At 48.1% G+C, this 26,648-nt stretch overlaps 1 protein-coding gene across 2 annotated transcripts in view; it reads right to left on the minus strand.

The window, feature by feature from the left end:
- The window catches only part of Pxylp1 (2-phosphoxylose phosphatase 1), a 66,213-nt gene extending 48,354 nt beyond the window's left edge, over positions 1-17,859 (minus strand). The window contains exon 1 of one of the 2 annotated variants that reach the window (XM_021171888.3): positions 17,388-17,859. The gene's annotated coding sequence lies outside the window, so the exon portion shown is untranslated. Of the gene's footprint in view, positions 1-16,892; positions 17,331-17,387 lie in introns of those variants that run through there. The other variant, XM_021171891.3, reaches the window with a different exon arrangement.
- Between the last annotated feature and the right edge of the window lie 8,789 nt (positions 17,860-26,648).

Here is a 26,648-nt window from a genome sequence, read left to right on the forward strand (position 1 = left end):
CTGTACAGAACTCAGAACCTAGTGCTACTTTAAAATATGAACTTAAGGGCTAGAAAGATGGATCAGTGCTTAAGAGCACTGGCTGTTCTTCCAGAGGACCCAGGTTTGAATCCCACATCCACTTGGCAGCTAACAACATCTATAACTCAAGCTACAAAGGATCCAATGATCTTCTGGCCTTCCCAGGCAACAGGCACCAATGTGGTACACAGTTGTACATGCAGACAAAACACCCATACAAATAAAGTAAATAAGTACGTGTCTGTGTGTGTTGTTAAAGATGAATTTTATGTAATTGCTGCTGTGAGAAATGGTAGTTAACCTGACCAGGACTGTGTGCCCTGAACCTCCCTAGTCACCCACACCCATCAGCCCATCAGCCGGTTGTGAGCTCAAACTCCCAGCAATGGGATGAGACCCAGTCGCCATCTGCATTAGGAATAAAAGACAGGGATCATCTTCATGACCCATGCTCACTGGCCCAGTGTGGGTTCTGGTGCACCCAGACATTTTTGCAAAAAGAAACTATAGGCTGGAGAGAAGGGTCGGTGATTATGAGCACTTGCTCCTGCAGAGGACCCAGGTTCGATTCCTAGCATCCAACCAGCAACTAAGAGCTGCCCAGTTCCAGAGGATCCAGTACCCTCTTCTGGCTTCCTTAGGTACTGTGCGCATGAAGGGCCCAGACGATAAACACAAGCAAAACATCCACGGGCATTATATATTTTAATAAATTGCTTTGCTGAGTTACTTTTGCTTCATGTGTTCCTTCATGCAACACCAAGATTATTCTTTTCCAACAACTTGAGGTCTCATCTTGAATCTCAAACCCATCTGTCAGAGTGTGGGGGGGGGCTTCCCTTGGGAGAAATGTCCTCCACACCATGTTCTCAGTAGCTTCCATAGGGTCTTTTTCCATAGGGTGAACTTTTGAATGGGTACTGATCCAAGAATGGAGAGTTTCTCAGCAATGCAGAGATGCCCCTGGGAAATAGCTCAGTGGCCGGGTAACTGCTGTGTACAAGACAGAGGTAAGAAACACAGAGAATAACAACGCACGTCTTGGCGGTTGGGTCATCCTGGAGTTTGGATAAGAGTGAACAAGATGTGCTCCTGGCCTGAGGTGAATACGGAACCCTGATCCACAACAGCTTCATGGCTGTCCTTGGTGACTTCTGGTAAGCCTGTTGCTAAGTAGCACCTACTACAGGACACTACCCCACGAAGGAAGCAGTCAGAAGACTAAGGAAACACTAGAAACTGGGGTGTGAGAAACTTCCATTCGGGTGAGTCTCAGAGAGGTGAACCCTCAGAAACCAGGATAGAAAATCACTGAGGTAAAAAGAACCCTAGGAAAGCAGACTCGCCCAGACAGGAGCGAACCAACTCCTCTGGTGGATCAAGAGACTCCCCAACCCTATTCAATATACATTTCCCTAACCTGACTACAGAGGGTACTGAATACCGTGTGGGACCACCATACGGCTGCTTACGGATTAAATCAGAATTAGCTATTTTTTTTTAACAAGTTGGACAGTAAGTTCCAGCCAACAAAAAGGATCACAGATCCATTAAACCTCAGCCCACCCCCCAAAACAAACAAACAAACAAACAAACAACCCAGCACCAAGGTTGTTTTCTTCTTCCTAGTTCCGCCATGTGCTTTCCTGAGTATCAGCGCCACCTATGGGCACTGGACACACCTTCCGTTCTATTCTCTTCTTTCATGGGGTTCCCTTCTGAGCAACAGCTTGTCTCTAAGAACACAGAGGAAGTCAAATGGAACCCAGATGGCATTGCCTGGCATTCACAGTTGCAATCTGTGGTGAGGCATAAGGGCATCCTCTGCTTGGGTTGTCTGGTGGTTTGAATGTCCCCCTAGGCTCGGGCATTGGAACACCTGGTCCCAGTTGTTGGTACTGTTTAGGGAGTTTTAGGAGCTGCAGGCTTGCTGGAGGAAGTGTGTCACTGGGGGAGGGCTCTCCCTACTTTGAGTGAACTCTCTCTGCTTCACACTTGTGGCTGAGGATGTAATCTCTCTCAGCTGCCTGCTGCAGTGCACCCCTGCCATGATGGACTCTTAGGCTCTGGAACCATAAGCCCAAATAAACCTCCTCTGTATACCTTGCTTTGGGTCATGGTGCTTTGTATCACAGCAACAGAAAAGAAACAGATACAAGTTAAGACCATGGAATTTCTTCTGTTTCCTGCTTTCCTTTCTTGGGAAGCACATATACATAGGTTGCATACCTGCCATATACATAGGCTGCATACCTGCCATATACATAGGCTGCATACCTGCACTATCTCCTCCTTATACCCAGGCTACTGTGAGTCGTGTGTGTGTGTGTGTGTGTGTGTGTGTGTGTGTGTGTGTGTGTGGTCTAAAAGGGGTGAGTATCCACACTTATTCTGTGTATGCATGTAACCCCACAGAAATTTGTGCCACAATGGGAGATGGGCTTATTTTAATATGGATCTGAGCTCTCTACAAACACAAAGTAACCATATTGGTTTATGAAACACAGCAGGCCTTGTTGATTATTGATAAAGATTATGATGCCTGAATATTTTTTTTTTCAGAGTGGAAAAAGAAAACCTGGAAAGAATGAAGCAAACTACAAAGGTCTGAAGAAGTGATATGAAGATATGCAAAGGATGAGTTCATCTATGATATTAAAATGTCTAAGGTCAAAGTTGAACACGTTGCTGTCAAAATTCTGTTTAAATATATGTCTCCTAAATGTTTATTTATAAGTGTTTGTTTTTACCCCAGCTTTACCTGAGGATCAGACAGTAGTTAAAAGTACCAGGTTGATATTGTTAACCTTCTGGGCGTTCACCAGCCTGATGTGGTAGGTTTAAATAAGAATGCAGCCCCCATAAGCTCATATATTTGAATGCTTAGTCTTCAGGGAGTGGCAATACTTGAAAAGGACTGGGTGAGGCTTTTTTGAAGGAAGTGTGTCACTGGTGTGGAGGGGGTGGGGGTTGAAGTTTCAGAGCCCAAGCCAGGCCCAGTCTCTCTGTGTCTCTCTCTGTCTCTCTGTGTCTCTCTGTCTCTGTCTCTCTGTCTGTCTCTGTCTGTCTGTCTGTCTGTCTGTCTGTCTGTCTCTCTCTCTCTCTGTGTGTCTCTGTGTCTCTCTGTCTCTCCCTGCTGCCTGTGGATCTGGGTGTAGAACTCTCAGCTATTTCTCTAACACCATGTCCGCCTGCAGGCCACCATGCTCCCCACCATGACGATAATGGACTCAATCTCTAACGCCTGTAAGCCAGCCGCAATTAAATAAATGCTTTCCTTAAGAGAGTTGCCATGGTCCTGGTGTCCTCTCCCAGCAACAGAACACTGACTGACTAAGACATCACACTTGGAGGTTTATACTGATGCAGTCGGAGGCATTGGCAGGGGAAAATATTTTCCCCTGTCCAGGGATCTGTGGTGCATCTCTAAAATGTCCTGTGGGGAATCACCAGTTCTCTTGTTCAACAAGGCCCACCCAGCAAACTCTAAGCATGTCTAGTCTACAAAGAATTTCCTCCGTGCCTTCAAGTGAATCTGTGGTCAAGTAAGGCCTTGAACTCCTCTTCATGGCGATGTTAACCAGTTGTTCACTGGTTAAAGGAAGGCAGGAGGGGCCCGAGGTTCCTCTCAAGCCCACGTGAGTCCTGAGGACCAGGTCCTCATCTGGCCTTGGCAGTTAAAGAGGGAGAAGTGACTAATGTTGGCCACCTTTGTGGTGACAACATACAGCAGGAAAGTACAGGCAGACACTAAAATGGCGGGCACGTTTCCTCTGCACTCCGGGGGGGGGTCGCACTGCCCACACACGAGGCTTAAATCCATAGGGGGCTCTGTCTAAACAGCCATTTCTCACTAAGGATCCTCTTCTTTATAAAACAAATGCTGCCCTGGAGTGAGCCCAGACCTCAGCTCCCTGCAGCTGCCTCCAGCCAGGAGAGATAGGCCCACTACTGTTTAACCTAAGAAGGAGGTGAGAGCTAAGGTTCTTTTCTCTGCCTCTCTAGAAGCCATTGGAGCGGGAGGGGGGGGGCGTGGGGGGCGTGGGGGGCGTGGACTCATGCTGATTCCAGCTGCTCCAAAAGCTACTGAGGGGCCTTCAAGCAGATCCTGGAGGCCAAAGGGAGGTGAATGAAGAGAAACCAGTCAAGAGATGGATGCTCCGTAAACCCATCAAGAGACTTTGATTTGAACTTTAAAATACAAAACAAAACGAAACAAAACAAAAACTGGTGTTGTGACTTCTCCTGGTTCCTTCTGCCTAACTTGTAATGTTAATAACCCTTGGCTTCATTCCTCTTTCCAGGTTCAAGGACTTGCTGTTATAAAAAAGAAAGCACCCAATGCTCTTTAGGGGCCTTTTAGATAGGTCACAGGGTGGGGGCGGGAGTGTATTCGGCCTGCCCTGCCTGACACCACCTTCAGCTGAAAGAGAACAGCTCTATCATCACCTCATCTAATGGCACTCCGGGTTACCGTGTGTTTGGGGGGGCGGGTTGGGGGGGTGCTAGATGGTTTAGGGTAAAGACTCATAAGAAATGTAACTAGTTTCTCTCACGTCTTAAAGCTAAAACTGTCCCTAGGGCCTCCTGGCAGCCTCCTTGTCACAGGTCAGAGATGCCAGAAGTGTTTTGTGAGCCCTGATCTTTCTAATCTGCCTGATAAGCCATTCCTGAGTCACCTCTGCAGAGGGGGAGCCAAGGAAAACAGCAGTAAGCAGTAAGAAACAGTTCAGAGGAGAAACCTGCTCAGAAGAGCAGACTCTCTGGCCAGGGAGAAAACCTAACATTCCAGTTGGGCCAGGTCAATTGTCCAGTCAAAAGCAGCTCCCCTGGGAAGAAAGAAACTTCCTGAATCATGCTTAGAGACCTCACAAACACAGCATATGCTGGCTAAATTTGAAGGAAAAAATATGAAAGATATACATACACACACACACATACACGTAAGGAAACTGTGAAAAGTATTTTCTTTTCGATTAAAGGTGGTTAGCTTGACCAGGGCCCATATTCTCTGGACTTCCGGCCTATTAGACAATCATGTCAGATGGCGATACCTGTCAGTGGGCTGGGGCATAGTCACCACCTGTATTAGGAATAACACCGACAAAGGCCTTGCTCTAGCAGGATCTGTACCTCTGCCTTTGTTCTTCTCCAACATGACTTTAAAAGTAACAATGTGAACAATGAAATTCCCTAGAAGGAAAAGAGGTGTCCTAAATGTTACCAGTGGCCATGTCTATGGTTACAGGTAAATTAAACACACTGCAGTGGCTTCATATGCTCCTGGAGAAGATGGCAGTAATCTTAGAAACATGCTTCTCTTACCTGTCCCAGTTTCTCTCTGCCTCTTTCTCATTTGTAACCCATCTGCCTCAGCCTCCCAAGTGCTGGGATCACAGGCATTATGTATGCTTGTATATATGCCTAGGCAATGATATATCCAATCAAATTAATAATAATAAAAATAAAAATGTATTGGTCTTAAAACTTAAGGGGAAATGCTGTGAAATTTACTTAAATTATCCTTTTGGTTTTTTAAAACAATGTAGTTAAGCAAGACCTCAAAGGCAGATACCTCATAAATTATAAAAAGGCCAGTAGTCTGGAAATAGTATCTCCTTTCAACACTGCAGGCAGCAGAGCCCAAGTGTGACTCAAACAATAACAGGGCTTCTGCAGTTCACACTGAGCACCCCGACACTGGCAGAGCCAAGGTCCGAGGAGCACGAAGTAAAATGTAAAATACAAAGCGCAAAGTGCTGTACAGAGGAAGACTACAGAGGCAGAAAGAGGAGCACTGTGAGATATAGAGGCCTAGAGGTGGGTGTGGGGTACACTGACCCACAGAGGTGGGCGTGGGCAGCACTGTGGACTGCAGGGGCCCAGAGACATGGAGCAGGGAGCACTATGGGTATGGGGAGCACCGTAAGCTGTGACGGCTAAAGAGGGAGGCACTGTGTTAAACTCAACGGTGGGGCCGAACAGGAGGGCCTCCCATGGGGCATGGACAGGCAGAGTGCTACAGAGAAGCTCACTCCTTTGAGCTAAAGAGGGGTCTGAAGCTCACTCCTTTGCTGTTGCTGACAAGCTTTAAACAGTGGCTCATCGGGGAACAGAAGAGAGAACAAATGGACCCAGACTGGACTCCCACAAGAGTAGGGAGCCACTGAATATCTGGGCACAGCCTGAAGTACGGAAGTGAAGCTACAGGAAGGTCACACTGAGGCGACCCAGGGACACACTGGAAGGCATAGCAGCTAGAAGGCATCCTCCAGCCTTCTGGGCCCTCTATCTTCCTAGATGCAGGGACAGAGGGCTCCGGTCACAAGCCGCAGCTCCAGGCTTGTACTCCACCTCTTCCCAATTTCGTCTCTCTGTGCTGCAGTCGGCTCTCCCTACAGTGAGGATTTCCAGTATTCACATAATACCTACTTATGGGCAGTTGTGCCATACCCATCAAACTTGCAGAAATGGAGATATGTGAGCCAAATCAGCTCAAATCCTTGCCTTGGTGTCCTCCGGAATGAGCATCACCCGCCTCTCGGGATTGTGTCAGGACAAGGCACCCTGCAGAGCCCTGAGACAGGATGGTGACTACCTCTTCCTTGTCATTATCGGATTCCCTGAAGCACGTGGACCACTGGCCAGGGACAGCATCTATGGATTCACACCAACCTCCCTGGAGGCAAAGGGGAAGAGCTGCTCATCAGCTGTGTGAAGGTCGCTCTCTCGGCCCCACCCCCATCAAATCCACTGCAATAAACAAGGCTTGGGAGGGAGAATGAGGGAAATCGCCCTGGGGGCCATTCATCACAATGAGGGCAGCTGACAGCTCTCAGCTCAGTCCTCAGTTCCCTAAGGAGAAGCAGCTCAACGCTATTATGCAGTACCCATGGGGGCCATCCTCCACAGGCAGACGATACCTATCTGACTGGCCAGGTTCTCACCTAGTGATGGAGGCACCTGAAAGAACGCTGGGTGGCCTCACGGGAGCGCTGACTTCCCAAGACGAGCCCACTTGGTGGGTTTTAGAGTTAGTGTGTGGGTATGAGCCTGAGGTCGGGGTAGGTGCCAACCTGAGTCTGTGGCACAGAGTACTGATAGGAATCCAAAGCTACAGGGACGGTGTAAGCCAGCTTTAGAACCTCATCCCCACAACACATAAGAAAGCCCTGCATCAAACTCTCACTGGTTAAGTGTCTTGAAAGGTGGTGACAGCCCCAGCTCTCCTCACCAGCTTCTCGATGGCATTCTCTGCCAGGCTCTATTTTTACAGCCTGAGTAATACCTGGGCACAGGACCAGCCGAGCATTGGTGACAGAGGACTAGGGCATGAGAGGTGACGGCACAAGTGACAAAGCCCGTATCCTCCTCAGCTTCCAACACAAACCCTCTGAGCCGAGTTCCGAACAGCAAGTCGCCAACTCTGACCTGAACTCGCATCCCCACCACTTCACAGCAAGGTCCTGAGTGCCACTGGAGCTGATCCCTCATCTGCCACATGCACTGGCTCCTGCCACCTCAGGTGCTGAAGCCCAACAGTGCCCAACCAGTGACTGGCCCACCCCAGCTATGGCACACGGTCTACAGAACCTCATACAACTCTTTACATAAATTAGCCTCTGGGCCCATGTCACTGTCATGGCCATGACATTCTCTTGACTTGGTTTATCTTAAACTTGGCATAGTTGTCACCTTCCTCTGATGGCTGCCCTGATATCCTTCAATACTGGACAGCCTCAGTGCCCAGGGTCAACCCATCCTCTGGTGCCCATCAACATTAAGGGTTCCTGTCAGTTTCCTCTCTGGCCTCTTCCAGTGTTTGGAGAGGGTGTGTGTGTGTGTGTATGTGTGTGTGTGTGCGTGCGTGCGCGCGCGCACATGTGTGTGTCTCAGAGCTAAGTAAGCTGCAGTACTCAGGAGGTGTGGAGAAAGAGGGCACCAGAAAGCACTGTGACTAGAAAAGCACCTGTCACAGTGACGTGAGACAAACTGAAAAAAAGCACTGAACCCCATAAGTCAGTGACTTCTCACCAATGCTCTGTTTACTGACAATCATGGTCACAAAATAAGAAGGACCCCTCAATAACGAGCAGGGATCCTGGTCATTCTCTGCTGTGTCCAGGTGTGGGCTAAGAGTGGGCTTTAGATGAAGGGAAACTTTAAATGCTGGGTGGTTCAGGGGCAAGAAGCAGTCCCAGGCTCCTCTGGTCTTGGTGAACTGAAAGTCACTTCCCCTGGGATAACCTCCAACTACTGAGATGAACCAACCATGAGCCACCGGGCCAAGTAAGACCTTCCATTCTCCTCCAGAGTCATCTGGTGATTCCTAACGGAGGCAAAGAAGCAGCCATGTAAAATAGACATTTTAGGCTGGCGAGATGGCTCGATGGTTAAGAGCACTGGCTGCTCTTCCAGAGGACCCAGGTTCTATTCCCAGCACCCACATGGCAGCTCACTACTGTTTATAACACTTGTTCCAGGGGATCCGACACCCTCACACATGCAGGCAAAACACTGATGTACATAAAATAGAAATAAATTATTAAAACAGAGCCTTCCTAGCACCTTTCCTCCTATGGGAGTTTCCTCCTCAACTTCCCTATAATATTCATTTCTTCTTCCTTGCTAATGGAGTCCCAACTTTGGAGAAGACCGCATAGCAAAGAGTGGCTAATTGTCAATTCATCTCCTCTCCCTCTTAAGTATTCCACAGACAACACTTACCAGCCTTCCCTGTGAACAAGCTCTGGGGCAACCAGCGGCAGTAGCTCACCCTGACCTGGCCCACAAAATACTGCATCACTACCCGCGCCCTCCGCCCCCACCGTGTTCCTACCTCTACAAATGAGCATGGCGTACTCATTCCTATAGACCTCATGACCCTAAGTCATCTCTTTGAAGAGAGTCTCCCACACTATCAGGAACAGCCGGTGTTAAGACTCATGTGTGCAGAAAGTATATTCCTATCACACTGTAGCCATGAAAGCTATCTGATCTGTGTTTGTGTGACCCTTTTTTTTGGTGTACCCTGATAAATACCCACACGGCCCCTTTAACTGGGGGGCAACCATGTGATACATTTCTGGTCATCAAGTCAGAGAATTCTGCTGGGGTCTTCAGGAAAAAAAACCGTCTGCTTTCCTGATGAAAGTTACCAAACGTGGTTAGTACCTCCTCCTTTCTGAAGCAGATGGCGTGCATGACGATGGGTGATTTCCTCCATCCTGAGCAACCTCAGGACCAAGGCCTTAGCTTCCCACAATACCGGGACATCAACACTCCAGGCCCACATCCATTTCCTTGCCAGCCATCCCCCAAGCTTGAGGGGACTGGATCTAAATAAGAACAGTGCTCAGCAGATGTGCTTCCTCAGAGGGAGGAAGGACACTGCAGATGTCCTATACTGTAACCTATACTGAACTCAAGAAGAAGGGAGGGACATGAGAATCGTCACAACAGCTGCTGAAAACAGCAGCCTGCTACCTTCAGACACTTGGTTACACAACACCACTTGCTAAGACCACTGAGACATGATTCCCTACTCCCTGCAGCCAAGGGTGCTCACCCATCAACAAGCGCTTTGCACACTCATTGCCGATTCGCCCAGTCTGTACTGAGCCCCATTTCATGCCCGTTAGTGGTAAGAGTGAAAGCTTCTGAGATGTGTTGGGTGCAGCCTCTGCTCTCCACTCTCAGACACCTTGGGGAGACGGACCCTTGAGCAGTCTGTGTGCATAGACTGAGAGGCCATATAATATCCTGTGGGGCACAGGGTAGTGGATCAGGACCAAGATAAGCCAGTCTGGACTCCTTTCTGGCGTGGCACATCCAAAGTTAACACTCCTCCAGCTGAGAGAGCACCGTCCTCAGCTGAGCCAACTGCGTTTACCCACTGTCAGCAGAGTCGTTCAAGACCATCAATTAATCCAGCTGCACCAGGATAATCATCGGTCATTAGATCAAGAATACTCAAGAGGAGAAGATCAAAACTCAGGCGCCGTGAGCTCAGGAAGGCTGGAGACAGTGGGCTGGGTTCCTTCTGCCTGCTGGTTGTTTGTTAGTCAGCCTTTAAAATACACTTTCTCTAGAAGTCAGTAATTTTTCACCTTGGAGACAGAGCCAAAAAAATGAACCATCTAGGCCGTGACCTTCAATCATTAATGTCCAAGCTTTTTTTTTTTTTTTCTTCAGGTCTGAGTCTCCATTAAGAACTGGGACAGAGACAGACAGTTTGGCGGCAAAAGACGACTGGGCTGGAAGATCAAGAGGGAAGCCAGGGAAGTCAGAGCTCCCAGCCAGGGAAGTTGCCCCCTTTTAACTCAATTCTTTGGACATGAAGGAAATCATTTGCCATTTCCGCTGTCCAAGTATGAGGCAAGATTTTTTTTTTAAGACAAAACCTCATTCATTGCAAATTTAAGCAGTTTAAAAAAAACGGACAGAAACGAACAGGCTACTTGGTAGGAGCCATGGCCACCAGGCTCTTGGCATAGGTGTGCTGCTCAAACTTAGACCAATCCAGGAAGCACTCAGTTCCTAAGAGTCCATCACAGAATTTTCCCAGTGCACAGCCCATGACTGCAGGTCCCCTGTCGGCTCTGCCAAGGTGCAGGGTGGACAAGCCAGCTGCAGGATGATCCAGTTAGTAATCCCAAACCTATCAACCCAGCCTGCCTGGTGAAGAAGGCTTGGCTGTGGCAGATGTAAGAGACCTGGAGGTCTGGCTCCTTGCCTCTGGCTAGTCCATTACCTGTTTCCAGCTGCCCAAGCAGCTCCTCATTCTAAGTGAGCACTGGGTCTCCAGCAAGGTTTGGAGGCTTCTAGGGCAGCTGAAGAAGACCTGATCTGAAACAGGGGTGGGGACAGCTTTCTGTCATCTGGGGACGAGAATAGGGTTGGAGATACTGGCAGGTGAGCAGATACTGACTGACTGGCCTTACGGTCTCTCGACCCCCACTTTTCACTCATGACATGTATCCAAGAATGAGTTAAAATGTTAATCACAAGCCTGCATTGGACACAGAACAAGGAAAATGAGTTTCTAGTTTATTTAAACAGCTGGCAAGGCAATCGCAGGACTCCAGTGTGCACCAGCTGGCGCTTGCTCCCTCTTCCATCCTAAGCTCTCAGGCGCTCAGAGCCATCGCAGCTGGCCCCCAGCCAGCAGAGCCTGAGCTAGCTCTTCACTGTCATACTAGCTCTTTGCTGTGAACACAGGCTTAAACCCCTTTGTTCCATAGGGACAGACATATATCTTTTGTCCATTATCCTATAGCTATCCTCTTGGGTTAGAGCTCAGTAGATGAACACTTGCCTGGCATGCGTGAGGCGAGCTCAATCCCCAGCACCCACCTAAATGTTTTAAGAGCCATTTCTAAATTCAGCATCTCCACATAGACAGCTCGAATCTAAAACGACACGTGAAGAGCAATAGTAATTAATATTCATTAAGCATGTACCAGGTGCCGGGTCTAAACCCTTGGGATATACATTATCCAAGCTCTGTGATACCACACAGTAGGCATCAGCATCACCTCCATTTTATGAATAAGAAAACTGGAGCTTAGAAGTTAAGTCACTTGCCCGAGGATACAAAGTCATCCTGGGCTCAGAGTCTCCACTCTTACCCACTGCACTGTGCTGAATTCTACAACCAAAACCAAGTCCTGAGGGAGTAGGAGACCATCAACGGAGAATCTGACATCCACACACCCAGGAAATCTTCCTAGGGAGTTATGAGAATGCAGGCTGTTTTGTTTGACTTGCAGGATGTTCGAAGGAAAGCCAATACCCACTTATCCTGACATAAGAGGCCACCTGCAATCTCCAAATGGCTGTGTAATCACATCTGATTATCCAGCAACGGTAGCAGGATTATCCAAATCAATTCCCTGCTGAAGAGAGCTGAATTCTAAGGGAAGACTTAAAAAAAAAAAAGATATGGAGACTTGGTCCCTCTCTGTAGCTTAGACTGGGACTCCCCACACCTGCAACCCTGCAACTTCAGCCTCCCAAGTAGGAGCCTCACAGTGCCAGTTCTAAGGGCAGCCTTGCAGCCGCCCTGACATCCCATTCCTCCCATATTTATTACTGTCCTTGCCAAGACCAAATGCCAGACAGGAAGTGGTTTAAGGGAAGCAGGGCTTCCTTGGGTTTAGTGGTCCAGGGTATGCAGTCCATCATAGTAGGAGAGATACACAGCAGGAGATAGCTGCTCACACTCAGGCAGAAGCAGAGAGTTAGTGAACATCAGTGCTCAGCTTGCTGGACCCTGTCCACACAACCCTTCTGCCCAGAGTTAGAGTGGGTCTGCCCATCTCAATGAAGATATCTAGATAATCCCACACCGGCATGCCTAGAGGCTTATCTCTTAGGTGCTTCTAAATCCTGTCGACTTGACCATCAAAACTATCGCATGCCATTTCAATATAGATCACATGATTCCCAGAGAGTTCTAATGCAATCATGAACCTACAAATAGGGGCCTAAAACTTCTGTATTGGTCCAAATGTCTCATTTTTTTTGCCTATATTTTTTAAGATTTTTTTTACATGTATGGATGTTGTGTCTGCATGTATGTCTGTGTACCACGTGTGTGCAGTGCCTACAGAGGCAGGAAAGGGCCAACAAATTCTCTAGCTCTGGAATTACAAATGGTTGTGAGCAGACGTGTGGGTGCTGGGAATTGAACTCATGTCCTCGGGAAGAGCAGCCAGTGCTCTTAATCACTAACCCAGCAATCCAGCCATTGTTTAGATTTCAAGGAAGTTCAAATGTATATTTTCCTACATTTTAGTAGTAACTTTTAAAGCATACAAACTAACTTTTAAACGATTCTGCTACAACTCTAATAGCTTTAATGCAACCCAACTTTATGATTTTAGCTGCAAAGACTTAACGATATTTTTCCTCATATTCTTCTGTATTTGCAAATGATAAAGTTGGCAAGATGTTCATTTTATGTTACAGTTAAAATGGTCAAAATAATATCATCCTATCTCTGAGAGTCAGTGTTGGATCGGAGAATGCGGCCAGCTTAGGAAAGCAAGCTGCAGTCTGCTGATTGGAAAGACGGGTCTCTCAAAAGCAAAGCGGGTAGGATAAACAGTATCAGACTGTTTATAAAATTGGTATAAATGATGTCCTTCCCCACAGGCAGAAAAGAAAAGAAGGGGGAGGAGAGGCGGGTCGACACCAAGCATAACAATTCTGAGCATACTCTGTCCTTTAAAGGTCTGGTTTCCATGCTAATGGCTACAGCTCTCCGTCAGAAAGGTGGTCGCACATAGTGACACAGAGGGTGGTGGCAAGGAGATGACAAAGAGATGCTTTGCAGATGGAACCATGAATGTGCATGTTGAGAGCGTGACTGTAAATATTAAGTGCATTTGTACGTTTCTATGGTTCCCTACTCTCTGGAGGGAGCCGAAGAAAGAATAGGAGACTACTCCAAGTCCTACAAATCCTCGCCCCAGGAACTGAAGACTGTTTGTGTTCTACTTTAGGGCTACCCCAACTATCATCTAATATTAGATATCTGAGTTCCCCAAACTCTCCTCCAACTCAGAGCTCCCAACACAGTGTAGGTGCCAGCAAAGTACAAAGTGGGAAGGGGATGGAGGGATGCAGCCATGAGTGAAAGATGTGTGTGGAGGGATGTCCTAGCCAAAAGGAAACACTGCAGGCTGCCTCTTTGCTGCACGAACGACTGCACTAGGCTCAACCAAGCTTTGTATTGTTGACTTTTAATCATCAAATTCTTCCATACTCCTGGGTTTGTCCCTCCCTTCATAAGAGATTGGTCTTTCACTAAAGACAGTGGCTTCCTCATCTGAGATGGGCTGGGGAAGCCTGCAGGCGCTAGGGATGAAGGAACGTGACACAAGAATGGATTCTGGTTTGGTGAGCAGCGAGGGGGTCTCATCTTCTGGACCTTGAGTAGACCCTGCAGTGCATCCTGGGTTCACAGGTGCCCCCTAGAGGCTGACTTGAGGTAGTTCTAAGCTGATTGGTACCACTGGACCACTGGACCCTGCTCTGGGTGGCTGGCTCTCTCCCTCTGAAGGCTAGTCTCTTGTTCATTCCCTGGGTGCACAGGGCTCTTCTAGACAGTGCCTATAGCATCTCTAGAGTGAGGTGGCTCCCCAAGGCTAGACCCCCTGACCAACCTGGTTCAGTGGACCAGATCCCCAGGGTACACTCCGGACGCAAGCTTACAACAGCCAAATGTCTTCCCATCTGGCCATGACCATTTCGTAGACAGCTTCCCAGGCCTTTTAAGAACCAGAAGAGCCCAGAAAACTTTTCTTTCGATCACTGTGAGATCATTTTCTTCTAGCTCAGCGATTCTGCCTCTAAGCGGTAACCCCTACACCAGAATGTGGGCATTCTCCTTACCTACCAACCAGAGTCCTGTCGGGACAGAACCGGGAGCTGAACTCTCTTCTGGATTGTTAGAGCTCCACTGTTCTATCTTCTCTCCCACCCCTTTCTTACAGTGGCATCTCTCTTTCTCTCCCCACTTCCTTTCTCACTCTCAAACTGCAGGCATTAATTAAACCCCTTCTAGAAAACAAGATTTTTGCCAGCTGCAGGAATTCTGGCCAAACCTGAACAGAGACAGTCTGGGTGAGAAAGATAAGCTAATGACAACCAGGGCAGCACAGGTCCCCACAAACAAGTGGCACTCTGAATTCCAGCTGTCCCCAGATTCCTAAGAGAAGTGGATAGAGGCCCTAGAGCAGGGACGCTGGGTATGCTCTTCCTCAAATTGGCCTTTCACATGGCAAAAAGCTGGATTTTGCTTTCTCTACCTAGCGAAAAACTACTCCTGATAGACCAAAGCAATTCCCCCAAACACTGGATTCCCCGCCCCCCCCGCCCCAGCAGAACTGTAAAACATACTGCCAGGAATGTACATGCAAGGGCACTCCCAGGCTGCCACGGTAACCAGGTCTGAAGTGGGCAGCACCCACCAGAGTGAGATAATCACAGCCTGAAGTGGGGAAGGTGGGGCTCTACAAGGGACCCCCAACTCCCTACCAGCTTCCTCCATCAGCAGGCAGGGGTGGAGGATGTCCCAAGAAGCCAGGGTTACCATGGTGGTACAAGTCTTTAATCCCAGCACTTGGAACCTGAGGTCAGCCTAGTATACACAGAGTGCCAGGCCAGCCAGAATGAATGAATGAATGAATGAATGAATGAGAATGGTATACAGAAGCTAGGGCCTCAGCCCAAGGTCTGCAGGATAAGTCTTGGTGGACTTTTCGCCTCTCAGTAGACAGCCTTGAGGCCTCCCCAGAACTCCCATTATCCTCCCATTCCTATCTCTAGGGTGAAGAGAACTATTTCGTTCTGTAAAAGTCTGGAATCTCCACTGAGAGACAAGTCTAGCTGTCACAGCCTGACCTCAAAATTGAACATTCTATCCTGTCTCTTCCCCTTCACACCCCGTCTTATCAGACAGAGAACTTGTCTCCAGCAGGAGAGACTTTAACATTTATATACATGTATATTCAGATCTGTTGGACTGAGAGATATTTTGAAAATACTGCAGCCCAGTGGAAGGCATGGGTTGTAGGCTCAAGACAGATACATGAAGTTTGTTTTTGTTTTTTTTTTTGTTTTTGTTTTTAAATAAACATTGGGTAACAGGCAGGGGCACCTGGCCAGGTCCTAAAGGTCACCCTAGCCCTGCAGTTATTCAATCCTAGCCAGAAGGACTCCTGAGAGCAGCCTATCACTGTGAGGACAGGAAGATTCATACAGGAAGCTGAGAACACTCAGAAGGGCCTTACTGAGCCCCACTGTGTTCTTGGCTAATTACTTATCTATTCAATAGAAAAGGAATATTGAACTAATCACTACCAGAGCCATCAAAGAGAAACCACAGAGACAGACAGGGCAGTCCTACAGCCCAGAGTGCTGTGCTCCAGGTGGTCCACTCTGTCACGGGTTCCCATCTGCAGCCTCCCCAGGTATATGTGAGGGCAGACTGGCCCAGAGCCAATCCTAAAAGAGAAATACCCTTTATATGTTCTTTCTCTGAATAGGCAATTAATTTAATCTAAGATTTAATGAAAGACCCCAGAAGGGAAGGGGTGAACGCACACACTGGGCTGTCACCGTGCCATCTCCACTTCTCTCCGGGGACCATGAGGCTTTCCAAGCCATCTGCTTTAAATCCTCTTCCCACAGATGTCACCACAGGGCACCAACACCTCTGAGGAGCGGGCTGGTGCCAAGCCCGACCGACAGTTCCAGAGGGTAGGCTGGGCTCATCACTGTCTAGTCCATAGTCAGGGTCCAGCCTGGGGCTTGCCGCAAAGAGCAACAAATGTCCCTAAGCGGTGGAACTCTCCCAGAGCCCCTCCTCCGTCACTCACTCATCTCACATTTCCCTATCTGCACCAGATCTGATCCAGATTCCTAACTGGTTTTTACCTGTTGAATGTTTAGGAAGCATCCTTGCCTTTCCACAAAGACACGGGCCCACCCAAGAGGGGACAGTTACGTTCCCAGAGCTGTGGTGAGAGAGTGGGGATGTGGCTCCATTTCCCGAGCATTGCTAAATCTTCCCCGACAGGTACTACTGACGGCCAGTCGCAGCAGCAAAGAAAACCTGCTCCATATTTGTGGGTAGCAAAGCCGGCTTCTTTTTAAGAAATCGCAACCTGTCCAAGTTCACTAAGCAAAAGCAAGCAAAGAAGTAACCACACTGTCCTAAACAGAACACTGAGCAAGCATAACCTGCACGCGAGAAGTGGCCCTGGGCTGGGCCCAGGGTTCCTGCACCGCAGGCAGCAGGTAGCTGGCGAAGCACCAGCCCCACCCCCGGGGCAGGCCCTGAAGTTGCAGCCCCCTTTTACCTGGACACTGCTGCTACGGGACAGCCGGGAGAAGGGGGACCCCGGAGCTCAGATTCCCGCTGAATCGTTCAGCAGGAGCGCCTAGGCAGAATGGGACCCCGCTGGGGTGGCGGCAGGGACCGTAGGAGCAGAGCTGGGAGGGAGAGGCGAGCGCCGGCAACCCGGAGGAGGTAGGCGTGGGAGGGCTTAAGGGAGAAAAGGGGGTGTGCGGGCAGGCTTCTAGGGTGCAGGGCTGAGAAAGGGGAGACGGATCGGAGGACGGGGACCCCCCCCCCCAACGCGGGGAGGGTATGGGGAAAGGTGGCAACTGGGGAGCGCGTAGATAAGGAAAAGAGCTTGGTGGCAGGGCTCACACCCGCTGCTAGGAAGCCCGCCCCTGCCTCCGGATCTTGGCATCGCGGACACCTCTCCGGGGTCGCCCCCCAAGACCCTAGACACAAGCCCGCCTTGCGAGGAGCCTCACAACCGCTGGGACCCGGCGCGCACCACACTCACCGCCTACGGTCCCGGCCTCCGTCGCTGTGCGTAGGGATCTCCACCCGCAGCCAGCTCCTCCTGGCGGGAGTGCAGGCGGCGGTGGCGCGCGCAGGCCGCCAAACTCGGGGTTCCGCAGCGCCCCCTGCCGGGACCGCCGGGTCCCTGCCCGGCCCGACGGGCTCAGGGCGCCCTGGAGCTCCGCCCCGCAGGCGGCCGTGCGGGACCAGCAGGCTGCGGCGACCCGCATCCCGGGCCTTGGAAGCATACATGGCCCGGAGTGTCCAAACAGTCATCCGGACAAGCTCCGGTCGCACCGTCCGGGTCGGGGAAAGAGCGCGCACTCGGAGCGCACAGGGCCTGTGCTCCTCCCTACGCCGGACTTAGGACCCTGGAGGGTGCCATGGCCCCCGGACACTGCCCTGGACCCGTCCCAGCCTTGGCGAGGGTGCTTTGGGACTGCGTGCCTAACTCCGTGCCGCGGATCTAGCTGCGGATGTGGGTCCTGCGGTGCCTTGTGGACTCAAAACTGGCATATCCTAGCCACCGTGCCACCTCCTGTCCCGCGCTTCTCTTCCGGCGCGGGCCACATCCGGCCTGTGTCTACTCTAGACCTGGCAGTAGTTTTGTCCCTAAAGGCCTGCCTGCCTGGCAGTAGTTTTGTCCCTAAAGGCCTGCAGGCAGGCACCCTTGAGAGGTCGTGGCTGTGTCACGGGGGCGTTTCTGCAGGACCCCAGGGCTGGCAGCCTCAGACCCGCTCAGCACTCGTTCTATAAAGCTCTGTTTGTGGGTCTTTTGTTGTTGTTGTTGCTGTTGCTGTTTCAAATGCTGTAAAAAAGGATCTCACCATCCACAATTGTGAGATTGCCTTTGTTTTCAGTTCTGGGACTACAGTGACACCCGTGTGCCTCTCAACTGACCTGGAGCAAAAGAGATGCGGTTTTGAGGGAGCGTATCACTTGATTTTCCCTAACTCATTCGATAGTGACTAAATCAAAACATTCTATATTTTATCCATATTTCTATCTACCTCCAATTTCTCCCCTCAAATCAGCTAGATTCTACTTCCCTGGCCTGCATTCCATTTACCCCCGTGGTCCAGCCATCTGGAATGCGTTCTCTGTCCAATGCCTTGATGGCCAGCTGGCACTTGCCTGAGGACACTAGCTACTATCCCTCTCACCCTATTACCCAGGCTCAACACCACCTTCAGCCTGCTTATCCCTTCAGTACTAGCGACAGCTTTCTCCAATAAGTGAGCATGAAACCTCACTCCCCCTTAGATTCCTACTTGGGCTGGCCCTCAAGGACCACCACAGTCCAGGCATCCTATCCAACACAGACTCTTCCTTCCCTCCACGGACTCTTGACGGTTCTGCTCTAATTCCAAGTTCTACTCCTTCACAAGTCACACAGGCTGCAGATGACAAACAACTCCATCCACACTAGCCCAAAGCAAAATAAATAAACAAGCAAATAGATAGATAGATAGATAGATAGATAGATAGATAGATAGATAGATAGATAGATAGATCAGAAAAGGGGGTTAGGGCAGGGCTTGTCAGCTTCAAGCCTGGAACTTGACCTCAGATGCTCAGCTTTGCTTCTCTCAAGTCTACTTCCCTTTCAGGACCACGGGAGTCTCCAGCCGTCGTCGCAGGCTCACAACTCTGCCTCCACCACAAACCCAGCCTCTCTCTGCAAACTACCCAGGTCTGATTTTGTTCTGGATGGAGCCCTTGTGGGTCTGTGCCACATCTTCTGTAACCCATAGGCATCTGTTCCCTTTCTTGGCTACTTACTTACCCTTCCCATGGGATATGTGGACAGTCTTAGGTTCAGCATGACCACAAGAGGATGAAAGGTGACTCGGGCATCATTTCTCTACAAAAATTTGCCACTATCCCACTCGACTGGGGTATTCTTCTGCAAGTGGTAACAGGCCTCCTCTGCCTGAATCTTCCTCCATGGGGCACTTAGGGTTTCCATCTTTGCACCTTCCTACAATCCAGGTTAATTCCTGATACCACAATCATCTTTCCCTCTTTCCTTCAACCTCTATTCCCTGAACACTTCGACATTTTTCCCACTCTGGAGAAAGCATCCCACCTCCTTTCCTGAGGGTCTTTAAGGGTGGAAGGGTTTTCAGGGAAGGGAAAAGGAGAGGTTCCTACAGGGAAGAATGGCAAGCCTCCCTCTGCAGTGATAAATAGGATATCTGTCCGAAGCAGCTGGAGCCACTTGGCTAACGGCTGGGGAGGCAGTGCCAACGAGTGTAGCTCCCAGATATCCTCAAGCAAGAAGGAGGAGCAGATTTCTCTCATGCCAGATACCAACATAATACTGGTTATCCAAATACATGATCCAAGTTATCCCCTATTATCCTCCAAGTAAAATAAAAATTCTATTTCTCTGGCCCTGGCAACCAAGAGAGTCCTGACTAGGACAAGCCCCCACCCAGCACAGTGTCCCCCGCTCCTGCAAAACAGCGTGTGTCACCTTCATTACTCATTTGCTAGAGCAGCAAACTGTGCCCCTGGATGACCATAAAACAGAGAACTAGCATGGTGCCTGGATTCACACCCTCCCCCCTGAACTGCTTCCTGCCTGCTCCTTTGTCCTTGCTACAGGAAAACACCCACCATTTATTGAATGAAAGCTGAGCCCACCTGTCCTCTAAAAACATTGGGCAGCACCAAGTCTTGAATAGTCTACTAGGCAGCACACACTGCCACATTGCCTCAGCATCCCTAGTTGGACTGGAGTAGCCATCAGCGGATGAACACCTTCAAGGCCATCTTGCCTCTGGAGCAAAAGCCTGCAAATATTTGCACAGCCTCCTTTGTCTGGGACTTACAAAACCTGCTCCCTGTCCCCTCCCTTCTTACAGGGCCACATTGCCACAGGGTGCTTAGTGTGAGTTAACAAACTGCCATGCCAACGGTCTTCCTAGGGAGAAGAACAGGTTGCTTTATTTGAACCAGTTTCTACATTGCAAGGACCTGAATTGCTCACAATTCAGGCTTACTGCCAAATCTATTGACACCACAAAATATTTCTGTGCTGCCTACCACCATATTCAGATGGGCAATATTATTTCCAAATTCTCTTCACCGTGGGTTTGGTTTTCTTTGGTTATAGCTAGAATGTTCATTCACTACAGGAATGTGGAGAAATACTAAGTGCTCAAATATTAAAGGTTAAGATAAAAAAATTATTCAGGATAGATTTCTTGTTGATTCTTAGAGCAGAGAGCATCAGACTGACTGGCATATTTATATTAAATGGAAAATGCCCTGTCTACCCCACATCTGCAACCCCAGCACCTTGGAGAGAGAAATACCTTGCAAAAGGCTAAAGGTCTGTTTCTTAGGTGGCTGCAGAGCCGCTGTCTAACACAAGCTCCTGTTTTAGAGAGGCAGACCCTCCCCCAGCTCCAGGGTGGTCTATTCTCATTTATGCATGCATGATTCTTTGTCCCTCCTACCAGCTGTGGTCCCTTCCCCCACCCCCAACAAGCTTATTATAAAAGCCCCTTCCCACTCCTGAGAGCAACGAAGGAGGGTGAACTCATTTTCCCATCTATCTGGGGGAGATTTAATTATAAAGTCAAATCTGGAAGAACAGAACACAAAATAACCATATTAAATAAAGATAAAAGAGGGCTCTGAACCTGACTGTGAGCCAAAAGAAGAAGAAAAAAAAATCACAAAAAAAAAATTAGAGTAATTCAATGAATCATAGATCTAAATATTCTTTTTTTGTCCTCTAAACTCTCAGCCCAACTGAAAGATCTAAGGACAACCGAAGGAAGCATTGAATGAACTCACAGGAATCACATTTAGAAATCATAAAAAGAGAAGGACTGTGGCAAGCTGTGTATCAAAAACGGTCAAGTTTATAAAGTAAGCACTTTATAAAAGCCAGGCGAATGGACAGATGAACTGAGTCCTGCCTTCTCATATTACAATAAGAACCTATGCAGAAAGGACCCAGTGGAGATTTCTGAACTTCGCAGTGACATGAGCTACAGCAACTGGAGTTGAGAGTCTATGAGAAAGACAGACCACAGAACTCCCCTAGGGCCCAAAGTAGCAAGATGGAAGCTAAAATAGTTAAAATACTTGGCGTTGTTGCCAATTCATGCAGAAGTCTATGGCCAAAAGGAGAACTGAGGCCAAGAATAATCAACTTGCCCCAAAGTCACCCACCAAGTGGGCTGCGGAGATAGTGAGGGCTAGAATCCAGTCCTCTGGACGCTTCAGGGCGCTTTCACTGGTCCTAGGTTTGCAGAATGAAAACAAAAACAAACAAACAAACAAACAAAAAGACAAAACATCACAGAAGCTCCACAGAGGAGTCAAACAAATTTTATTCGAAACTCTTCAAAAAACCAGATACGGAGCCACCATGTGTCCAGGTCATTCATTATATGCTTGGGCACTGGCTGAGTTGGCCTCTAACATTCTTTGACCCCAGCCTTCTCTGTTGAGCAATAGACCAGAACGTGTGGGTGTTTATTCAGTGATTCCACTTGACACACAGAGCACCACAGAATCAGGTCAAGAGCTGCACTGGTGCTCCCTGTCTGAGGGACAGCATTCCTCTGAGGGACAGCATTCCTGTTACCTCCCTTGGTCTGTATGCTAGAACCATGTGTCATGGTTTGAATATGAAGTACTGCCCCAAAGGATCATGGGCTGAGGTTTGGTCCCCAGTTGCTAGTGCTATTGGTGATTAGATTATGAGGGTCAGATAATTAACCCACTGAAGAGCTCATAATTGAATGGGCAATAAGGAGGTGAGACCTAGATGAATGACATATGTCACTGAGGTGTGCCTTTGAAAGATAGATCTTTTCCTCTCTTTGCTTCCTGGCCACCATGAGTTGAGCAATCTGGTTCTGCCACGTTTTCTTCTTCCCTGATCTTTGGCTTCTGGTTCTTCATGACTCAGAAACAATGACCAGCCAACCATGGGCTGAAGCCTCTGAACCTGTGAGCGTAAATCACTTTTCCGTTAAACTTATTTTTTTTAAATCACATTTTTCCAGGAAGAATGTTACAGAAAAAGATGATTAATGGATGATTCTTTTTTTAAAAAAAAGATTTATTTATTTTATGTATATGAGTACACTATAGCTGTGCAAATGGTTGTGAGCCATCATGTGGTTGCTAGGAATTGAACTCAGGACCTCTGCTCGCTCCAGTCCAAAAATATACTTATTGTTATATGTAAGTACACTGTATCTGTCTTCAGACACACCAGAAGAGGGCACAAGATCTCATTACGGATGGTTGTGAGCCACCACGTGGTTGCTGGATTTTGAATTCAGAACCTTTGGAAGAGCAGTCAGTGCTCTTAACCACTGAGCCATCTCTCCAGCCCTTAATGAGTGATTCTAATAGCCATTAGAAAAGTAAGAAACTTTTATGTCCCTCTACCAAAGGTAGTTAACCCAACAAGGGTCCATATTTTCTAAGCCCCTTCCCTATTTTGTGATGTGACTTTGTCCAACCCTAGAGATTGCTCAGTGCTACTGGCTAGTCAGTATTAACGCCATAAGCTGTGCTCTCACAAATGGCATGCAAAACAGTCTCCACCTATGCTAGGATTAAAAGATGGAGGCCATCTTTGCCATGGCTGCTTGCTAACTCAGTCTGGGTTCTAGTGTACCCTTTTTGCAAAAAGAAATGGCCTTGCTTGGTCACAAATAAATCTTTTTTTAAAAAAGAATCATCCATTAAGCTCTTTTTGTGTAACATTCTACCTGGAAAAATGTGATTAAAAAAAATAATTAAAGGAAAGAGAGATTTATGCTCATGGGTTCAGAAGCTGGTCGTTGTTTCTGGGCCAGGAAGAAACAGAAGCCAATGGCCTTACTTTTACCTGTGTGGCTTTTTGTGCCACACTGAAATCATTCTTTCAATGTTCTTTCAATATGAGGGCTCGTCCTGGACTTCAACTTCCTTTGGGAGAGCGTTCGGATCCCTTCCCTTGGTGACGTGTCTCATGCCATGCTGTAGTGGTTCTTGGGTGAACTCTACTCTTTTATTTACATCAGTCACAACCGCAGAATTGAATGTTTCTTTACAACAAGAAAAAGGGTCCAGGAAAAACACCAAGGAGACCAGGTAATGCTTGTGTACAGAGCCAAGAACAGCAAGGCCCTCCTTGGTTGTCTGGTCACTCTGGAGGTTGGATGAGAGGTCACAAGACATTTATACAAAGCTGATGTAGAATCCTCATCCACAGCTCGGTAGGTGTCTTTGGTGATCTCTGATGATAAGCCTGCTGATAAGAAGCACCTGACACAACCACCACCCTACAAAGGAATTGATCAGATTGACTAAGCATTGGAAGTCAAAGTGAGAGAAACCTTCATTATGGGGATGGAGGCTCCCTGAAGGGTTAACACTCAGGAAACCCAGATGGGAAACAATGTATCAAAAAGGAGAAGCAGATTTTTTTTTTCAGATAGGGAAACCAATTTCTCTGGCTGGCCCAGAGATTCCCCCACCCTGTTGAATATACCTCTCCTGCTATTAGGGAGAGATTGAACAATGTGAAAGGGACCTCCAAGACCCAAGCTCAACAACCTGCCTATGTCAACGCCATTCTCTAGACATGGATTCTCTCTTTGTGCCCTCTCCAGACTGTTCCCTGGAGGGCCTGGGACACTTTGAAACACGTTTAGAGGAAGAGAAAGCACTTGGTTTGGTTAAGCCCTACACTTTGGTCGACTTTATGATACCCAGGCAGTGCCCCTCTAATTACGCAAAAGCATTACACAAGATGTGGTTTGAATATGTGAATGTTTGAATGTGGCATGGCCCACAGGAAGTGGCAATACTAGGAGGTGTGATCTTGTTGGAGGAAGTGTGTCACTGTGTAGGTGGGCTTTGAGGGCTCCTAGTGCTCAAGGTCCCCTCCTGCCCCACCCCCAGTGCAGAAGTAGTAGTCTCCTGGCTGCCTTCAGTTCAAGATGTAGAACTCTCATCTCCTCTGGAGCCATGTCTGTCTGCAGGCTGCATTGCTTCCTGCCATGATGATAATGGACTGAACCTCTGCAATTGTAAGCCAGCCCTAATTAAATGTTTGTCTTCATAAGACTTGTCTTGGTCATGGTGTCTCTTCATAGCAATGGACACCCTAACTAAGACACAAGGTTACCAAAGTTTTAAGTCAGGGTTAACTATTTTTAACAAGTGGTTTTCTAAGGGTCTTAAGTTCTAGCCGTCATAGAAGGTCACAGATTTGTGTGTTCTCAGCCCATGCCCTGTTTGGATGGGACAAAATGACATTAAGGTCACTTCCCTGTTGTCTCAATATGTTCCCAGAGCAACAGCGCCACCTACGAGTGTTAGGCACACCTGCATTCCTTTTGCTTCTTTCCTGGGTTCCCTTTCCTAACACCTGCCTTTATCTATGAGCAGAGGAGAAATTGAAACAGGATCCAGATGACTTTACTCTGCATTTACTATTTACAACTGGTGGTAAGACATACGGACTCCCTTTGTGGTAAGACATACGGGCTCCCTTTTTTGAGGTTGAGACCATGGAATTCCTCCCTCTGCTTATTTGCTTTGCTCTTTTGAGGCCAAAATACTAAAGCCATGTGGACTATCTCCCCCTGTAGCTATGCTAACCTAACTCTGGTGATTGTTTTAAAGAGAAGGGAGTAGTGTCCATATTTAACCTGGGAGATGGATGGATCCCACAGAGACTAGTTCCCTGGTAGGGGGTGGGATCATTTTATCATAGATTCCCCCACACCACAATAAAAAAGTAACTATGTTACTTTGTCACCATCTTGACTAGTGACCTCATTGAGGTGGAGACAGCTATGTGACTTGGCTGCCATCCTGAGTGATGTCGTCAAGATGGCATAAACCATGCCATCTGACCTCCATCTTGGTTAGTAACATCATCAAGATGAAGATGACGATGACCAAATGACTTCACCACCCATAAAACTTCCTGCCACGGCTGAGTCCTCAGACAATCACCTCCATCCCTAGAACTTCCTCTGCCATGTCCCCGTCTTCTTCCCCATTTTTTTTTCTTTTTTCTTTTTACCTTCCTGGGTGCCTAATGGAATTGTGGAAATGGGAGACCTAGAGACGACTCCAGCATGGACTCTCATGGCCAAGGTCAATGCACTTTTTAATCAGACTAGGGAGTCAATACCTTACTGCCACAGTGGGTTGTTTTGGCTGGGTTTTGCATGATACATTTGCTGGTTTTCAGGGGGCATTTAAGGTTTCCCCAGCTATGTGCCGCCAGCACTAGCCAGCTACAAAACGGAGCAGACACTGAAGGAGCTATACATACTTGGAAAGCACCTATACATTTACAGCAGCCCAGGGAGAACCATGGAAAAGCACAAATCCCAACTGGCACTGAAGGGTGATTGCCAGAGCATAGCTCCCACAGCTGAAGGCAAAGGGGATTCAGCCTGCAGCATGGGAGGCTGGAGATGAGGATGGACTGTGGTTTGTATTAGGGCCTTCTCTTCCTGCTGGGCATCTCCACGCTTATTTTTCTCTGATGGAGATAGAGCTCTTACCCTTCGTGAGACCCCTTTACTCCATGTTTATTGTCTGCTTCTCCACATCAAGGCCCGGGCACCTTGCTTCTGTTTTGACTTCCCACTTACAGTGACATTGACAGGCTACAGAAGAAGACCAAGTCGATGACATCCCTTTCCAAGAATTCCAGCCTCACAGTTTTAACGGAGCCTCCTTCGCTGAGTCAGCGGGAGATTGCAAACATCCCTGTGAAGATGTTTTATTGTGTTATTTCTGCTTTCCTCAGCCTGCTCCTTGCCAAAAGCACATCATTCCCCGGATTGTGCAAAGCACAAACAGAAAAATTTTTGACTGTACTGTGTTTTAAGGTGGTATTGCACCCTCTGAGCCTCTAAGCCAGTGGCTCTCAACTTTCCCAATGCTGCAACCCTTTAATAAAAAAACCCAGTTCCTCATGTTGTGGTGACCCCCCCAACCATAAAATTATTTTATTTCTACTTCATAACTGTAATTTTGCTACTGTTATGATTCATAATGTAAATATTTTTGGAGATAAAGGTTTGCCAAAGGAGTTGCAACCCACAGGTTGAGAACCACAGCTCTAAGCCAAACAATTACTGACTTTATAATTCCAGCTGTGCCTGCTTATGAAACATCATCACAGCTGGCCTTGTTGATTATTGATAAAGATTGCAATGCCTGGAATGTTTTTTTTTTTTTTCCAGAATGGGAAAAAGTTGGAAAGTCTGAA

The sequence above is a fragment of the Mus caroli genome, unplaced genomic scaffold (assembly GCF_978045245.1).
Source record: "Mus caroli unplaced genomic scaffold, Mus_caroli_1 scaffold_11, whole genome shotgun sequence".
Taxonomy (NCBI): Eukaryota; Metazoa; Chordata; class Mammalia; order Rodentia; family Muridae; genus Mus; species Mus caroli.